Here is a 20,331-nt window from a genome sequence, read left to right as displayed (position 1 = left end):
TTACTTTTTGTTATATTGCAGTAATGTTACAGTTATGTGTCTGTGTTTGCTGGGTAATTACTTTGGAGAGAAAACATATCACGTAACAAAATAATTTTATATGAAAATGTATTTAATTATATATTTAATTTAATTATATTAATTTAATTATGTATATATATGAAAGGAATTAATATAATGTACAAAAAAGTCCGTCACTTACTTTTATTACTTATACATATAAGAATATACTACTACAATATAATACATACTGCTACAGCTACTAACAAACAAGATGAAAGTCAAATATTTTTATATTGGTTCTTATATTGTCCCATATTAAATAACAAAACTGTTACTTCAAACGACTATCCAAGGACAAACCAATGGCACCATTTTATTGCGCTTTTCGAACCAAACAACTTTTATTTGAAACATTTTTCTCTAAAATGCTTTATTTTCGAGATATTTGACCTTTTCCGGACTTTTCAAAAACCCTATATATTATGACGTTGCTTATCCACTGGACCTCTCCGATCACAGATCGCGAGCTGATCGGCCGCGCTAAGTCCGCCGATGGCGAGAAGCATGCCGCGGAGACTACCCTCTCCAAGACCTGAGGGTCTAGGCACAGTATATACAGTAGCGCAACTTTCTGTCAGTACCTTTGATTTTAGCATGGATAAAAATGAACTGCACATGCGTGAGCGAGCTATGTAACCAATCACGACAGTGCCTTCTGTCTTACTTACTCTCTTGTTTATAATTATCTTTCTGTTTCTATCTTACTGCGTATACTTTATACTAAGTGAGGCATCTAACATTAAAACACATACATTATATTTTTAATTTGTTTATTAATTTTAATTTAATTATTTGTCTATATGTTAACTTTATCTACTTTAGTATGAGTAAAAAAAAATAAAAAAGAAAGAGAAATTATCTTCAAAATTTAATAAAATATATACGTACGATTCTACATTAAATATAGGATAAAGCATCTTAAAAAATATGTTTCTATATTACTTTTAAAAATCCAGAAATATTTTTAAAGTCTTATATGTATAGTGTGTGGTGGCTATAATTTTAATGTAACAAAAATTCATGATTCTTTTTTTAAAAATGCTAATCAGCTTGTCATCTCAGAAAATAATACCATCTTAAGAAGAAATATTAATGACAAAATATTTTTCATTAAGTATTTTTTGAGTTATAAGGCTTCAAAGTTGCAGTAAAAATCTGAATTTGCAACTAACAGTTACATATTTTTACTTTAACATAATTATGTATTTTCTTTACACCAATTGATTCGTCTCATTATTCTGCGTATAAAAGTATTTGAGTAAGATAATCAAAAAATGAATATTTTACGAGATATCTTGTATTTTATGCCAAAATACTGCAACTTTGAAGCCTTATAACTCAGAAAATACTTAATGAAAAATACTTTGTCATAAATGTTTTGGAAAACTCTTGAGATGAGCTACAAGAATATGTAAAAATATATAGGGTGTCCCATTTAAAAAACTTGAAGTGACCTTCACGTGACCTTCAAATGACTTTTCAAGGTCAAACTAATGGTACCATCTTATGGCCCCCTCGAAACCATACAACTTTTGTCTGAAACATTTTTCTCTCTCGGGCTTGGTTTTCGAGATATTCGACTGGATGGATTAAAATGGTCCACTCTGTATATATATATGTCAATCGGCTATTTTGACGACATCTAATAATGCCTATATATTATTGCATACATTAGAGTACATTGATTGTCTGACATATATATCTCTATTATTTTTAAGATATGACATGCCAACAATTATGTATAAGCAATGAATTATAGATCGGCTATTTTGACGACATCGAGTAATATTATAAATTTCATATATATTATTGCATATATTAGAGTACATTGACTGTTTGAAGTATATATTACCATTATTTTTTAGATTTAATATGCTAATAAATATGTATAAGCAATTAATTATAGATAGACTATTTTGACGACAGTACAAAGTTATGTACAATAAAATATATTATTTGTATAATACGACGACATTATCATTTTCTATAAAATAGTTATTTTAACAACACTTCTCTACATATGTATTTTATAATTATCTATCAATAAGTACCTATGTAGACGTTGTTTTTTCGAAAATGACCGCATGCTCGGAATTAGTTCAAATTTTCTAAATTAGATAGAAAAGAAGTATGCTAAATATACTAAAAGTTTTTTAAGGCAATTCAAAAGTTAAGCAACTTAATTGAAATTGCTTAATTAATTGTGTACTCCTTTCCATATATCCTTAATTATGTAAAATTAATTATTAACTTATTTTATTAATTTATGTAATTTGTATATAATTGTTATCCTGCATTTATGGCTCTGTTTGTCGCGAGATTTAAATATGTGTTTCACATTAGAATCTTTTTTAATAACAATCTAAGCTTCTTTTAATAATTCTTCCAAGTGTAAATTTAAAAGATGAAAATAATGTTTTATTTATTGATTTCTCGTTTTTGACGAATATTCATTTAAATATTCATCGCATACATATATGCATATATATTTTTATGTATGAACATGTAAATGTAAATATGTATTTAGGTATATATATGTATGTGAATGTGTATGCGATCGTACGTATGCGCGTATGTAACGTTGTTAATTAATAATAAATTATTATTAATAATTAACATAAACATGTTTATCTCAATAAATAATATTAGGAGTCGATCGCAAAACGTGATGAGAAACGTGAGGCTTTGTGAACTTGGCGCCCGACTTGCAGCAAACTTTTTTTTTTTAATTATTTTTCGAAAGATTTTTGTATGTAGTTGAATGTAGTAACATTGATTTTGTTTGTAGTAACGCAGAAAAAAAATATAACAAATTAAAAAAATGTTATCCCCCAACTTTGAAATTAATCAATTTCAACGATTGTTTCTTAAACAGAATCGTTTGTAGTGGATTGTAGTAAAATTATTTCCGTTTGTAGTTAAACCGTTGGCGAGATATAATTATTTAAATAATTTCATAAAAAATAAATTTTTCTAATTTTCAAGATATCACAAATCCGCTTGCGGGGCTCGATTCAGAATCGCTTGTAGTTGTTCGTAGTGCCATTACTTTTATTTGTAGTTAAACCGTTGGCGAGATATAATTATTTAAACAATTGCTTAAAAAATGAATTTTCTTAATTTTGAAGATATCGCAAATCCGCTTGCAGGGCTCGATTCAGAATCGTTTGTAGTGGATTGTAGTAAAATTATTTCCGTTTGTAGTTGCTCCGTTCGCGAGATATAATTATTTAAACATTTAGAAAAAAATAATTTTTTTTAATTTTAAAGATATCGCAAATCCGCTTGCGGGGCTCGATTCAGAATCGTTTGTAGTTGTTTGTAGTAAAATTATTTCCGTTTGTAGTTGCTCCGTTCGCGAGATATAATTATTTAAACATTTAGAAAAAAATAATTTTTTTTAATTTTAAAGATATCGCAAATCCGCTTGCGGGGCTCGATTCAGAATCGTTTGTAGTTGTTTGTAGTGCCTTTACTTTTATTTGTAGTTAAACCGTTGGCGAGATATAATTATTTAAACAATTGCTTAAAAAATGAATTTTCTTAATTTTGAAGATATCGCAAATCCGCTTGCGGGGCTCGATTCAGAATCGTTTGTAGTGGATTGTAGTAAAATTATTTCCGTTTGTAGTTGCTCCGTTCGCGAGATATAATTATTTAAATAATTTCACAAAAAATAAATTTTTCTAATTTTCAAGATATTGCAAATCCGTTTGTGGGATCTAATTTAGAATCGATTGTAGTTGTTTGTAGTGCCTTTACTTTTATTTGTACTTAAACCGTTGGCGAGATATAATTATTTAAACAATTGCTTAAAAAATGTATTTTCTTAATTTTGAAGATATCTCAAATCCGTTTGCGGGATCTAATTTAGAATCGATTGTAGTTGCTTGTAGTGCTTTGCTTTCGTTTGTAGTTGCACCGTTGCCGAGAAATAATTATTTAAACATTTAGAAAAAAATAATTTTTTTTAATTTTAAAGATATCGCAAGTTCTTTTTTTTATTCGTCAATTACAGTGTTTGAAGATTATTTCGGAAATATTAATAATTGTTTAAAGTGGTATTATATTTTACTGCAAAAAGAGGGATTATAAAAATGTAGAGAGAGTGTGCTGCAGGTTAAAACTTCGAATCGAGACCCGCAAGCAGATTTGCAATATCTTGAAAATTAGAAAAATTTATTTTTTATGAAATTATTTAAATAATTATATCTCGCGAACGGAGCAACTACAAACGGAAATAATTTTACTACAATCCACTACAAACGATTCTGAATCGACCCCCGCAAGCGGATTTGCGATATCTTTAAAATTAAAAAAAAATTATTTTTTTCTAAATGTTTAAATAATTATATCTCGCGAACGGAGCAACTACAAACGGAAATAATTTTACTACAATCCACTACAAACGATTCTGAATCGACCCCCGCAAGCGGATTTGCGATATCTTTAAAATTAAAAAAAATTATTTTTTTCTAAATGTTTAAATAATTATATCTCGCGAACGGAGCAACTACAAACGGAAATAATTTTACTACAATCCACTACAAACGATTCTGAATCGAGCCCCGCAAGCGGATTTGCGATATCTTCAAAATTAAGAAAATTCATTTTTTAAGCAATTGTTTAAATAATTATATCTCGCCAACGGTTTAACTACAAATAAAAGTAAAGGCACTACAAACAACTACAAACGATTCTGAATCGAGCGCCGCAAGCGGATTTGTGAGATCTTGAAAATTAGAAAAATTTATTTTTTATGAAATTATTTAAATACGACACGGCTTAAAGCCGAGGACACACAGAAAAACTTAAGTCATTAAATTAAGACTTTAAGGCTGGTATTCGGAGTCCGATCTTATATTTAAGCTCGTCTTAAATTTATCTTTAGATACTGTACTGACCATTTCATTGACCAAAAAGTATCTAAGGATAATCTTAAGATGATCTTAAGCGTAGTCTACAATGGAGACCTTAAGACGTAAGACTTAAGAAATTAATAAATCACAATTGAGTTTAGAAAAGAATCATGAATATAATTGGTTAATTTCTTAAGTCTAACGTTTTAAGGTCTCATTGTAGACTACGCTTTAAATATAAGTTCGGATTCTAAATACCGCCCTAAGACTTAGACCTAATCTACAATGTGCTTCTTGTTTCTTTAGAAATTAACCAATTGCAGTTGATTTTAAGAAGAATAATCGAACAAGATTGGATTAATTTCTAAGACACAGGAAACAAAAAGCACATTGTAGATTAGGCCTAAAGATTTACTGTCTTTCTGTTTTCTGTATTTCTGTCAAATTAAACCCGATTGTTTCACCTTTTTAATAGATTTTTAAACCAAATCTACAATAGGTATTTCTTAAGCTTCAAACCTTAGGCCGGATTTACAATAAATGTAGCAAACTTTAAACCTTAAGAAATTGACCAATCATATTCATTAGTCTTCTCTAAAGTCAATTGTGACTGGTTAATTTCCTAAGGCTTAAGATTTACTACATCTATTGTAGACCCGTTCTAAGTCCGTTCACACGACACTAAATCGGTTTTTTCCGTCTTCGGCAGTAGCGCATATATTTTAATGTGCGTGTTCACACAATAATGTCGTCGACTGGTTAAATCACTGATTCGATGATTTTTGACATTCGGTTTTGTAAATAAAAACCGTATAGATAATTCGGTAAAAAAAACGAATAGGATAGTGATGCTTATGTTTTAATAATGGTTTTCAGATGATTCGGCTGTTTTATCGAATTACGGCGAGCGTATTCAATTATGGTAAAAAATGGTAAAAAAATCGAACCGTGTGAATGAGCTGTAATGCTTTAGACCGGGTCTACAATAGGTGCTTCTATAAAAATTTTATCTAACTTTTACGTCGGATCTACAATAGATGTAGTAAGCCTTAAGCTGTAAGAAATTAACCAATCACAATTGACTTTAGAGAAGAATAATGAATATGATTGGTTCATTTCTTACGACTTAAGGCTTAGTACAGCTATTGTAGACCCGGCCTTACCGCACGGCAAGCGTAAGGGCTATCGCACACAAAATGCATAAGCTACATATGCATAACATAAGATCGTATGGACCAATGAGCATCGAGTATTAAGTCGCCATATTGATTTACATAATATTATTATTGGTCCATACGATCTTATGCTATGCATATGTAGCTTATGCATTTTGTGTGCGATAGCCCTTAAGACTATCGTACATAAAATGCATAACTTTTGCATAATGCATAACATACATACATAAGGACATTGGCCGGTATTCATAGTCCGATCTTATATATAAGATCTTAAGACATATTTTATTACTCCTGCACACAGGATGTGGCAGTGCAACGACCCGGTGGCCAATGATCGTCTTTTTAATAATATTACTCAATACTTCACTTATTGTTGGGAGAAAAAAGGAAGAAAATAAGGAAAAATAGAAAGAGAGAGAGAGAATTTAAAAAACTAATATTTTTGATCCTAAAAATAGGTTTGATTCTGATAAGAAATTATAAAGATATACGTGAGATATACGTGTAATTAGGAAATATGTCGTGTATGCAGTAGGCAATGTAGAAAAAAACAGTCATATAGGGTGTCTCAGTTTGAATTATAAAAAAATTTATAGAGAATTTCTTTATTCTGCAACCAATATATTTGAAAAATTTTTCGTATTACAAATGTAATATCAGCTAAAAACTTTTTCCTATACGATGCGAAAAACTTACTGCAAGGCAAAAAGCGAAACCGCAACTAATCAACATTAGGAAAGAAACACGTTGAATATAAGAATATTTTTCAGAATTGCATTCCCTGCATTATTATATCCTATTACTTCTTTTTTCCGTCTCTCTCTCTTTTTCTTTAACACAAAAATTTGAAGGCACATTTAATTAGGTGTTCTATAAAAAATTTTTTTAATTGTCAAATAATTTAATGCTTGTAAATTTACATTAGAATTTTTTGAAAACGGTTCCGACTCAGTTCAAAATTTATAAATAAGTTTTTTTTAGATAAAAAAAAATGTATTAGAAGAATTTTCGGTTCAAAATTTAAACAACTTTTTAAATTATGCTTCATATGTTTATACATATTAATATATTACGTCTGGCGTATCCTCCATTTAACACTTATTATCGTCTATTGACAAGGATTTACCATCTTGTTCGTAACACTAAGAGGTATCTGCTAAAACCAATATTTTCAAGTTCCTGAAACAAAACATAAAGCACAAGCTAAATTCTGTATATTTAAAACCATTATATTATTAAATCAGAATTATTACATTTAAATCCATATATTGAAATTGGACACTCAAAATTATTTATAACGCATGTTAAAATTTAATGGATTATTTTTAATTTAATATTAATTAACAATTAATTGTTATCAGTTTTAATTACCTTTTCAAAGATTAATTAATTATTACTAATTCATAAAGAAAATGATTTCAAAATATGTAACTGCGCTGATTTTAATATATATCATATCAGTAACATTAATATAATATAACATAACATAACATTAATCTACATTATACTTAATGTTAATAAATAAATACATGTGATAAATTTAATTAGAAGTCTAAGATTAAATATTAATTCAATCTTTACATATTACATAAAGAAATTGAATATTTATCATATACAATAACTTATTTTAATATGCGTGTGAACACAAATATATTTACATAATACATATATAATTATATTATATTAATAAATATAATATATAATTATATTTATATATAATTAAATCATAAAGCACATATATATATTCATTTAAAATTTTATAATTAAGTATAAGTTTGTATATTTGTACTCATCTGATTATTAGCAGTCCTATCTACCCTAGTAAACATGCATTGAACCTCACAAATCTGACATCTGTGTAGTAACAACTTGTGTTATAAAATCCAGATTGATAAGCATTAAACAGACACATCCATAAGAACATTAGAGAAAATATCTATAACATCAGAGAAAATATCGATAATGTACATACATAATATTTAGTCAATTATAGCAATTCAATATCACATTTATATATGCATTTTAAATCTGATGTGCACACACATACAAAAGCCTAAATCAGACTTTATAATTAATTTTAAACAATAATTATCAATAGCTCAACATTTCTCTCAGTTGAATTTAACAATATTTATATACACAACTGTGCAATTAATGGTAATATTGAGTATCACACATTATACCATGTCAGCCCTAGATTTTAATCTCGTTATACATATTCTTACATTGTATAACACAAGTACATCTGTATCATAATGATATACATATTTTTTTCTTAGAGTATCACGAATCTAGTTAAATAACAAGACATCTACTTATCCAATAAAAAAATATTTACATGTATTGACAGTCACACAAGTGAACTTAAAATCTGACTTTGCCATTCACATTTTCACATGGTACGTCACATTATATGAAAATATCACAATAATTTACATATTTCCAGATATATTATCACTTCAATTAAGCGATAGAATGCATGATTGTCTAGTAAAATCATTATTTACATGAGCTAACAGTTGCACCTGAGAGAGAAGTATCCATATATGTACATACACTATCTGTATATAAATTTTTTTCATAAAAAGGATGTCAATATTCAGATTTAAAAATAAATCATATTAAACAGTAAAATGCACAATTCAGTCAAAAACTTAACAATTATGTACATACATTATTGAGCATTCACTCACATAACCTTCCCTACTTATTCGAGATGCACATATACGACAAAGATTCATATATATGACAAAGTTTGAAATGCAACATTGCACCAAACGCTCAGCCCTTTAACAATCCGACATTTTTTCACAGCACATAAAAATTAAAAAATCGACTACACGTTCACACAAACGAGCGACAATTTAGCATTCCTCCAACTTACTGGACTACGGCCACGTGCGCGCGCGCGCGAACTATCATCACGTTTCGGCTTTGTGAACTTGGCACCCGACTTGCAGCAATCTTTTTTTTTTAATTATTTTTCGAAAGATTTTTGTATGTAGTTGAATGTAGTAACATTGATTTTGTTTGTAGTAACGCAGAAAAAAAAATATAACAAATTAAAAAAATGTTATCTCCCGACTTTGAAATTAATCAATTTTAACGATTGTTTCTTAAAGAGAATCGTTTGTAGTGGATTGTAGTAAAATTATTTCCATTTGTAGTTAAACCGTTGGCAAATATAATTGTTTAAATAATTATATCTCGCCAACGGTTTAACTACAAATAAAAGTAAAGGCACTACAAACAACTACAAACGATTCTGAATCGAGCGCCGCAAGCGGATTTGTGAGATCTTGAAAATTAGAAAAATTTATTTTTTATGAAATTATTTAAATAATTATATTTGCCAACGGTTTAACTACAAATGGAAATAATTTTACTACAATCCACTACAAACGATTCTCTTTAAGAAACAATCGTTAAAATTGATTAATTTCAAAGTCGGGAGATAACATTTTTTTAATTTGTTATATTTTTTTTCTGCGTTACTACAAACAAAATCAATGTTACTACATTCAACTACATACAAAAATCTTTCGAAAAATAATTAAAAAAAAAAGATTGCTGCAAGTCGGGTGCCAAGTTCACAAAGCCGAAACGTGATGATAGTTCGCGCGCGCGCGCACGTGGCCGTAGTCCAGTAAGTTGGAGGAATGCTAAATTGTCGCTCGTTTGTGTGAACGTGTAGTCGATTTTTTAATTTTTATGTGCTGTGAAAAAATGTCGGATTGTTAAAGGGCTGAGCGTTTGGTGCAATGTTGCATTTCAAACTTTGTCATATATATGAATCTTTGTCGTATATGTGCATCTCGAATAAGTAGGGAAGGTTATGTGAGTGAATGCTCAATAATGTATGTACATAATTGTTAAGTTTTTGACTGAATTGTGCATTTTACTGTTTAATATGATTTATTTTTAAATCTGAATATTGACATCCTTTTTATGAAAAAAATTTATATACAGATAGTGTATGTACATATATGGATACTTCTCTCTCAGGTGCAACTGTTAGCTCATGTAAATAATGATTTTACTAGACAATCATGCATTCTATCGCTTAATTGAAGTGATAATATATCTGGAAATATGTAAATTATTGTGATATTTTCATATAATGTGACGTACCATGTGAAAATGTGAATGGCAAAGTCAGATTTTAAGTTCACTTGTGTGACTGTCAATACATGTAAATATTTTTTTATTGGATAAGTAGATGTCTTGTTATTTAACTAGATTCGTGATACTCTAAGAAAAAAATATGTATATCATTATGATACAGATGTACTTGTGTTATACAATGTAAGAATATGTATAACGAGATTAAAATCTAGGGCTGACATGGTATAATGTGTGATACTCAATATTACCATTAATTGCACAGTTGTGTATATAAATATTGTTAAATTCAACTGAGAGAAATGTTGAGCTATTGATAATTATTGTTTAAAATTAATTATAAAGTCTGATTTAGGCTTTTGTATGTGTGTGCACATCAGATTTAAAATGCATATATAAATGTGATATTGAATTGCTATAATTGACTAAATATTATGTATGTACATTATCGATATTTTCTCTGATGTTATAGATATTTTCTCTAATGTTCTTATGGATGTGTCTGTTTAATGCTTATCAATCTGGATTTTATAACACAAGTTGTTACTACACAGATGTCAGATTTGTGAGGTTCAATGCATGTTTACTAGGGTAGATAGGACTGCTAATAATCAGATGAGTACAAATATACAAACTTATACTTAATTATAAAATTTTAAATGAATATATATATGTGCTTTATGATTTAATTATATATAAATATAATTATATATTATATTTATTAATATAATATAATTATATATGTATTATGTAAATATATTTGTGTTCACACGCATATTAAAATAAGTTATTGTATATGATAAATATTCAATTTCTTTATGTAATATGTAAAGATTGAATTAATATTTAATCTTAGACTTCTAATTAAATTTATCACATGTATTTATTTATTAACATTAAGTATAATGTAGATTAATGTTATGTTATGTTATATTATATTAATGTTACTGATATGATATATATTAAAATCAGCGCAGTTACATATTTTGAAATCATTTTCTTTATGAATTAGTAATAATTAATTAATCTTTGAAAAGGTAATTAAAACTGATAACAATTAATTGTTAATTAATATTAAATTAAAAATAATCCATTAAATTTTAACATGCGTTATAAATAATTTTGAGTGTCCAATTTCAATATATGGATTTAAATGTAATAATTCTGATTTAATAATATAATGGTTTTAAATATACAGAATTTAGCTTGTGCTTTATGTTTTGTTTCAGGAACTTGAAAATATTGGTTTTAGCAGATACCTCTTAGTGTTACGAACAAGATGGTAAATCCTTGTCAATAGACGATAATAAGTGTTAAATGGAGGATACGCCAGACGTAATATATTAATATGTATAAACATATGAAGCATAATTTAAAAAGTTGTTTAAATTTTGAACCGAAAATTCTTCTAATACATTTTTTTTTATCTAAAAAAAACTTATTTATAAATTTTGAACTGAGTCGGAACCGTTTTCAAAAAATTCTAATGTAAATTTACAAGCATTAAATTATTTGACAATTAAAAAAATTTTTTATAGAACACCTAATTAAATGTGCCTTCAAATTTTTGTGTTAAAGAAAAAGAGAGAGAGACGGAAAAAAGAAGTAATAGGATATAATAATGCAGGGAATGCAATTCTGAAAAATATTCTTATATTCAACGTGTTTCTTTCCTAATGTTGATTAGTTGCGGTTTCGCTTTTTGCCTTGCAGTAAGTTTTTCGCATCGTATAGGAAAAAGTTTTTAGCTGATATTACATTTGTAATACGAAAAATTTTTCAAATATATTGGTTGCAGAATAAAGAAATTCTCTATAAATTTTTTTATAATTCAAACTGAGACACCCTATATGACTGTTTTTTTCTACATTGCCTACTGCATACACGACATATTTCCTAATTACACGTATATCTCACGTATATCTTTATAATTTCTTATCAGAATCAAACCTATTTTTAGGATCAAAAATATTAGTTTTTTAAATTCTCTCTCTCTCTTTCTATTTTTCCTTATTTTCTTCCTTTTTTCTCCCAACAATAAGTGAAGTATTGAGTAATATTATTAAAAAGACGATCATTGGCCACCGGGTCGTTGCACTGCCACATCCTGTGTGCAGGAGTAATAAAATATGTCTTAAGATCTTATATATAAGATCGGACTATGAATACCGGCCAATGTCCTTATGTATGTATGTTATGCATTATGCAAAAGTTATGCATTTTATGTACGATAGTCTTAAGGGCTATCGCACACAAAATGCATAAGCTACATATGCATAGCATAAGATCGTATGGACCAATAATAATATTATGTAAATCAATATGGCGACTTAATACTCGATGCTCATTGGTCCATACGATCTTATGTTATGCACATGTAGCTTATGCATTTTGTGTGCGATAGCCCTTACGCTTGCCGTGCGGTAAGGCCGGGTCTACAATAGCTGTACTAAGCCTTAAGTCGTAAGAAATGAACCAATCATATTCATTATTCTTCTCTAAAGTCAATTGTGATTGGTTAATTTCTTACAGCTTAAGGCTTACTACATCTATTGTAGATCCGACGTAAAAGTTAGATAAAATTTTTATAGAAGCACCTATTGTAGACCCGGTCTAAAGCATTACAGCTCATTCACACGGTTCGATTTTTTTACCATTTTTTACCATAATTGAATACGCTCGCCGTAATTCGATAAAACAGCCGAATCATCTGAAAACCATTATTAAAACATAAGCATCACTATCCTATTCGTTTTTTTTACCGAATTATCTATACGGTTTTTATTTACAAAACCGAATGTCAAAAATCATCGAATCAGTGATTTAACCAGTCGACGACATTATTGTGTGAACACGCACATTAAAATATATGCGCTACTGCCGAAGACGGAAAAAACCGATTTAGTGTCGTGTGAACGGACTTAGAACGGGTCTACAATAGATGTAGTAAATCTTAAGCCTTAGGAAATTAACCAGTCACAATTGACTTTAGAGAAGACTAATGAATATGATTGGTCAATTTCTTAAGGTTTAAAGTTTGCTACATTTATTGTAAATCCGGCCTAAGGTTTGAAGCTTAAGAAATACCTATTGTAGATTTGGTTTAAAAATCTATTAAAAAGGTGAAACAATCGGGTTTAATTTGACAGAAATACAGAAAACAGAAAGACAGTAAATCTTTAGGCCTAATCTACAATGTGCTTTTTGTTTCCTGTGTCTTAGAAATTAATCCAATCTTGTTCGATTATTCTTCTTAAAATCAACTGCAATTGGTTAATTTCTAAAGAAACAAGAAGCACATTGTAGATTAGGTCTAAGTCTTAGGGCGGTATTTAGAATCCGAACTTATATTTAAAGCGTAGTCTACAATGAGACCTTAAAACGTTAGACTTAAGAAATTAACTAATTATATTCATGATTCTTTTCTAAACTCAATTGTGATTTATTAATTTCTTAAGTCTTACGTCTTAAGGTCTCCATTGTAGACTACGCTTAAGATCATCTTAAGATTATCCTTAGATACTTTTTGGTCAATGAAATGGTCAGTACAGTATCTAAAGATAAATTTAAGACGAGCTTAAATATAAGATCGGACTCCGAATACCAGCCTTAAAGTCTTAATTTAATGACTTAAGTTTTTCTGTGTGTCCTCGGCTTTAAGCCGTGTCGTAGGATAAAAGGTTTTCAAGATTTTGTTCTTTCGATGAAATAATTGAATACGTATACTTTCCAAACATGAAAGAACTTTAGCAAAATAAGACATACATTTTAATTAGAAGCAAATATTATTTGTTATATTTTCATAGTTTATAATAAAGGTATACATATATCTAAATAATATACAATATAAGCCTAATAATTTCATGTCATTATTGAAGCTCTTTTATTTTCAGTGACTTATCTTTATTCTACTTTTACTGGATATAATGCATTTTTTGCCTATGCAAAACATATCAGATGGGACAATTATTATCCAAATGTGTACACTCGGCATCAGGCCTTAACATATGAATTTGTACATAACAGAATACACATGCATTTTTCATACATGTATATGCAAAATATATAAATGTGTTGATATGTGCATAAATTCGTGTGTTAAGCTGTACCTGACGCCAAGTGTACAAGAGTGTTTAATACACGATAATGTTTTTAAATATCTTTCCTTATTTCACTCAATCTAAAGGAATTTGAATGTTGATAACAATTTCTCTGATTAGATTACTATACAAATAACTTTCAATGTAATACTGCCTATTAATATTGGCCCGTATTCAGAACGCGCTTACAAAGATGTTAGCGCGTTGTTATCCAACAGAAATATCTGTTTTATATAATACAGATTCTTCTATTGGATATCAACGCGCTAACATCTTTGTAAGCGTGTTTTGAATACGTTCCATTATGTTTTAATTTTAAATTGGTGAAATGTATAATATTTAATGTTAAGAGAATCCAGTTACAAAACATGAGAATCTTTTATGCGAGAGTTCAATGTATAGTCTTCGCTAATAGAATCTTGTGTTCTGTAATGGAATAATCAATGCTATTTGTGAAGTGGCAGTAATTTTGCAATAATAATTTTATATTGTTAACATGTCAAAAGATTGAGATTAAACTTTTGTATTGTTGTTAATAAATATATCTGAATATTACTTTAACTTATAATATACATAAATACAATATATTGTGTATTCTATAAATTACAATTAAACAAACGAAATAATATAATATTTTATCAATTTGTCAACTTGTACAATTGCTGGAGTGTATACATAAACACAGTTGATAAATCAGTGAAAAACAATACATTATTTCATTTTTTTAAATGTAATTTATATAATACATAATATGTTGCATTTATATATCATAAAAGTTATACATAAAATATTATATATGTATATTAATAAAATATTAAACATAAAATATATAAAATATTATATTTCACTAATATATTCATTAATAACAATACGAAAGTTTAATCTTAATCTTTTAACATGCTTTTCAATAATGCAAAATCTTTTGACGTGTCAACACAATTATTACTGCAAAATCACTCACTTTATTAATGTTGATTAATCCATTACAAATCACAAGATTCTATTAGCGGCGACTATAACATTGAACTCTCGCATAAAAAATTCTCATGTTTTGTAAATAGATTATCTCTTAACATTGAATGCAAGCTGGATTTCTGGTTGGTCTTTTTTCCTTTCAATTAAAATAAATATGATACAATATTAGTATATAGAATGATATTAAGATTTTATTTATGCAACTATTTTACTAAAATAATTCAATAATTATTTTTAAGTATAGGTAACAATTTACCTCATTGGAATTTAGTCTTTCTTTATATTGTGTAAAAATTAAGAAAATATAATATTCAAAAATATAGGTCAATATTCAGAACATGCTTATAAAGATATTAACATATTGTTATCAATAAATAAAAGAATCTGTATTATAAAAAATAAATTCTTCTATATGCTAACATCTTTGTAAGCATGTTCTGAATACTGACTATGAACTATAACTGCTTGATAGTTTTTCCAGTATTTGATGTGTGTTATGTACACATAAATATGTATTATTTCTAGCACAAGTGTAAGGATCCCATCACTGAAAATAAAAAAGATTTAAACTTTAAATTATTAGACTTATGTTGCATGATACTTTTGTATTAAAAAATATACTTTTGTATTAAAAAAATAAAAAAAAACATTCGCTTCTAATTACAATATGTATGTTATTATATACCTCTAAGAATTGATTTTACTTTGCTAAAATATCCAAGCTTCTTCGTGTGCGTTAGCAAAATACATTTACACTTTCTTTTTGTAAAAAGAATTCGATCACGAAAACGCACACATATGTTTGACACTAAAAACATAATGCATTATGTACGTGAGATTAGGATATTTATCATTGATAGCAATAGACAAAAAGATGCCTTGATATAAATATCTTTATTTTTATATAGATTTTGTTCACAACAATTAATAATTGCACTATAATCTATCACACGAAAAATTTCGTAACGCCGTAACATATATTTTACGTTCAAATAAATACGGTACAATTATTAATTGTTTACAGCTTCTGCACATAGAACTGAGGACGCGGTGACATTTCCGCACGAAAAATTGGATCGATTCCAACCTGATTAGCTATCGCGGTTAGATTCGGGAAGATGCTATTTAGCACTAGCTTAGTTTACACCGAGCACTTGATACGCGTACTAAGTACTATACTAGCCAATCATGGCCAGTTTTCTAAAGAATGGAATGGCTATGATTGGTCAGTAGTATTTAGTACGCGTATCAAAGTATGCCGGTGTAAACAAGGCCACTATTAGTGTACTCTGTCCTTATACAACTTTAGAAAGTGAGAACAGATAGGTCGGTATTCATAGTCCGATCTTACATTTAAGATCTTCTCAAATTTATCTTTAGATACTTTGTGGCCAATGAAAACATTCGTACAGTATCTAAAGATAAACTTGAGAAAATCTTAAATATAAGATCGGACTATGAATATCGACCATAGGGTGCGTTCTATCTTTGTTGCTCATTATACGTTAAAGAAAGATAAAATGATAATGCTTTCAGCGTGTGAGCGTCCAAAATGAACGCAGTAATAGAGCCATTATATGCATACAACGCTAACTTTAGCGCTACTATCGTCTTTCTGAATCCAGCCAAAGCGTTTTCGCAAATTATTAAGATGCAAATTCATGAGATGTTAAAAAGCAACATTGAGCGTCAACATATGACGTCACATTGACGCTAGCGTCAAAAAGCAAAGTTGGATTATTTCAACTTCAAGCGTCAAGCAACAATTCAAAAATAGTGTCAAATTGTATATTATTTTTTTTACATTTCTGTATATTTGAAATTTGAAGGAGGAAAACATTGAATATATAAATAAAACATTATTTTCATTTTTAATTTATAATTGAAGGAATTATTAAAAAAATAAAAAAGTTATTAAAAACGTCTCCCCGATCTTAGCCATAATTATACATATACAAGTTACTTTATAAAAATCAAATTATCACTTATTATGAATTTTATTGGGAAAATGTTCAAACAAACACAATACAATGCGCACCGTTCAATTTCATGATACGACTATTATAAGCTTTTTATAAAATTAAATCAAAGAAAAATGTGTTCTTGTTAGTATACAAGGTAAACTTAGAGTATTTGTTAAATGTCGTTAAAGTCAACGTTATACTGAATGTCGTCATTTTATACAGTGTCGTGAAAATAGCCTTTTGACCATTACGAATATTTTGACGACAGTCGTCAAAGTATACGATAGAACGGTAAAATTTTGACGACGGCCGTCAAAATAGCCAGAAGTCGTTGAAATAGCCAATGCTTACGAAAAATAGTCGTCAAAGTATATGATTCACATATATATACATATATATATATATATATGTATATATATACATATGTACATACATATATATATATACATATATATATACATATATATATATATATATATATATATATATATATATACATACATATATATATATATTGCAAAGTTTATAACTTCTTCTATTACTTTCTTCTTTTATCACTTTATTATTTCACACTCGTAGTCGCTACTCTAATTTACTCATGTATATACGCCTTACGTTGACATTCTATAGGATTGAGAAAGAAACAAATGGAAAGAGAAACTAACAAGAAGATGGTACGAACTTCGGGTCACCAATTTTGATGGGTATTTTTCTCGATATAGTACTCTATTAGAAAAGTACTTGAGTAAAGGGATAGGGCGCAACCCTCAGCCGTTTTCGAGAAAATTTATTTAAAAAAAAATACGATATTCCTTGTCTATCCGTGACTTTATACTACTAAATGTGATGAAGGCGGCGTAGCTCGGGTAGTTCGGTCCGTACGTATCACGCTGCGAACTAGGGGTCCATTCCCGTCTCTCCAATTTTTTTTCTCGTTTTTTTAATTATTTTTATGTATAATTTTATCGTTTTATCTACCACAAATATTTATATATCTAAAAACAAATTAATTTGTTTTTAGATAAATAAACATTTGTGATAAGATGTTGTAAAAAAGATTGTCGATATATACTACAGTTTTCGTATTATACATACGTCATTTTACAATAAAAAAGAAAATTTTTTTATTGGGTATTTTATCGGTTTGAAAATAATTTTAATGAGATTTTTGTGATTAAAATGATACCAAACACAACATAAATCGGATATTTAATTTAAAAAATATTCGTAATTACAATTATTGATTAATTAAAAATCATCCGATTCATGTCGTGTATGGTATTATTTTAATCAGAAAAATCTCATTAATCCATTAAAATTATTTTCAAATCGACAAAATGCGAAATAAAAAAGTTTCATTTTCTATAGTAAGATGATATATGATACGAAAAACAATGGATAAAGGAATGCTCGCGAACAAGACTTCGGAACCCTTTGATGTTGTTCATCTCGCTTATTCCTTATTCGTTCTCTCTTTCGCTTTCGACGGCTCACCAGTCTCGTAGAGATCTTATCTTATCTATAATATAAACATCTTATTGAATAAAAACTAAAATTTTTATTTCACATTTTATCGGTTTAAAAATAATTATAATAGATTAATTAATATATAAATTATAATAGATAATATAAACATCTTATTGAATAAAAACTAAAATAATTATAATAGATTAATTAATATATAAATTATAATAGATAATATAAACATCTTATTGAATAAAAACTAAAACTTTTATTTCACATTTTATTGGTTTGAAAATAATTATAATAGATTAATGAGATTTTTCTGATTAAAATGATACCAAACACGACATGAATCGGATGATTTTTAATTAATCAATAATCGTAATTACGAATATCTTTCTAATTAAATATCCGATTTATGTTGTGTTTGGTATCATTTTAATCACAAAAATCTCATTAAAACTATTTTCAAACCGATAAAATACCCAATAAAAAAATTTTCTTTTTTATTGTAAGATGACATATGTATAATACGAAAACTGTAGTATATATCAACAATCTTTTTTACAACATCTTACCACAAATGTTTATTTATCTAAAAACAAATTAATTTGTTTTTAGATATATAAATATTTGTGGTAGATAAAACGGTAAAATTATACATAAAAAAATAATTAAAAAAACGAGAAAAAAATTGGAGAGACGGGAATCGAAGCCTAGTTCGCAGCGTGAGGACCGAACTACCCGAGCTACGTCGCCTTCACGTTTAGTAGTATAAAGTCACGGGTAGACAAGGAATATCATATTTTTTTTTAAATAAATTTTCTCGAAAACGGCTGAGGGTTGCGCCCTATCCCGTTACTCAAGTACTTTTCTAATAGAGTACTATACTGAAAAAATCCCCATCAAAATCGGTGACCCGAAGTTCGCGCCCTCTCCTTGTAAGACAGAAGATCAATTCCTTGTGAATGGTTACATACCTCGCTCGCGCATGTGTAGCTCATTTTTACCCACGCCGAAATTACTAGAGTTGGGCTATTGTATATATTGTGGTCTAGGGCTTCCGAAACCGGGGGCCACCCGATTTAAGCTTTTTACGTATTATTAAGTACGTAAAGTCACTAGATATAAAGTACCGCAAACTATTTTCCCCATTCTCCGTTGGAGGAAAAATGGCGGCGGTTCTCTAACCTAATCTGATTCTAACTACAGTCAGACCTCTTATCCTACGACATTTTCGGTCCGGAATCTTCCCCTTAAACCTCTGATCCTACGACAAAAATTTGAGAGTGGGGGTATAATTCCCCTTTCGTAATCGTAGCATGAGAGGATTTTTTGTCGTAGGATAAGAGGTTTCGTAGCATAGGAGGGTCGTAGGATAAGAGGTCCGACTGTACGTCAGTGAACCTTGTTAGCGGTGTGTGTAAAATTCACACACACCGCTAACAAGGTTCACTGACATAGTTAGAATCAGATTAGGTTAGAGAACCGCCGCTATTTTTCCTCCAACGGAGAATGGGGAAAATAGTTTGTGGTACTTTATAATTTAGTGACTTTACGTACTATTTTATACAAGCGCCCCCACAATCGTACGATTGCACGAGCT

This window comes from Anoplolepis gracilipes, chromosome 7 (genome assembly GCF_047496725.1).
Source record: "Anoplolepis gracilipes chromosome 7, ASM4749672v1, whole genome shotgun sequence".
NCBI lineage: Eukaryota > Metazoa > Arthropoda > Insecta > Hymenoptera > Formicidae > Anoplolepis > Anoplolepis gracilipes.
This window is presented reverse-complemented; position numbering follows the sequence as displayed.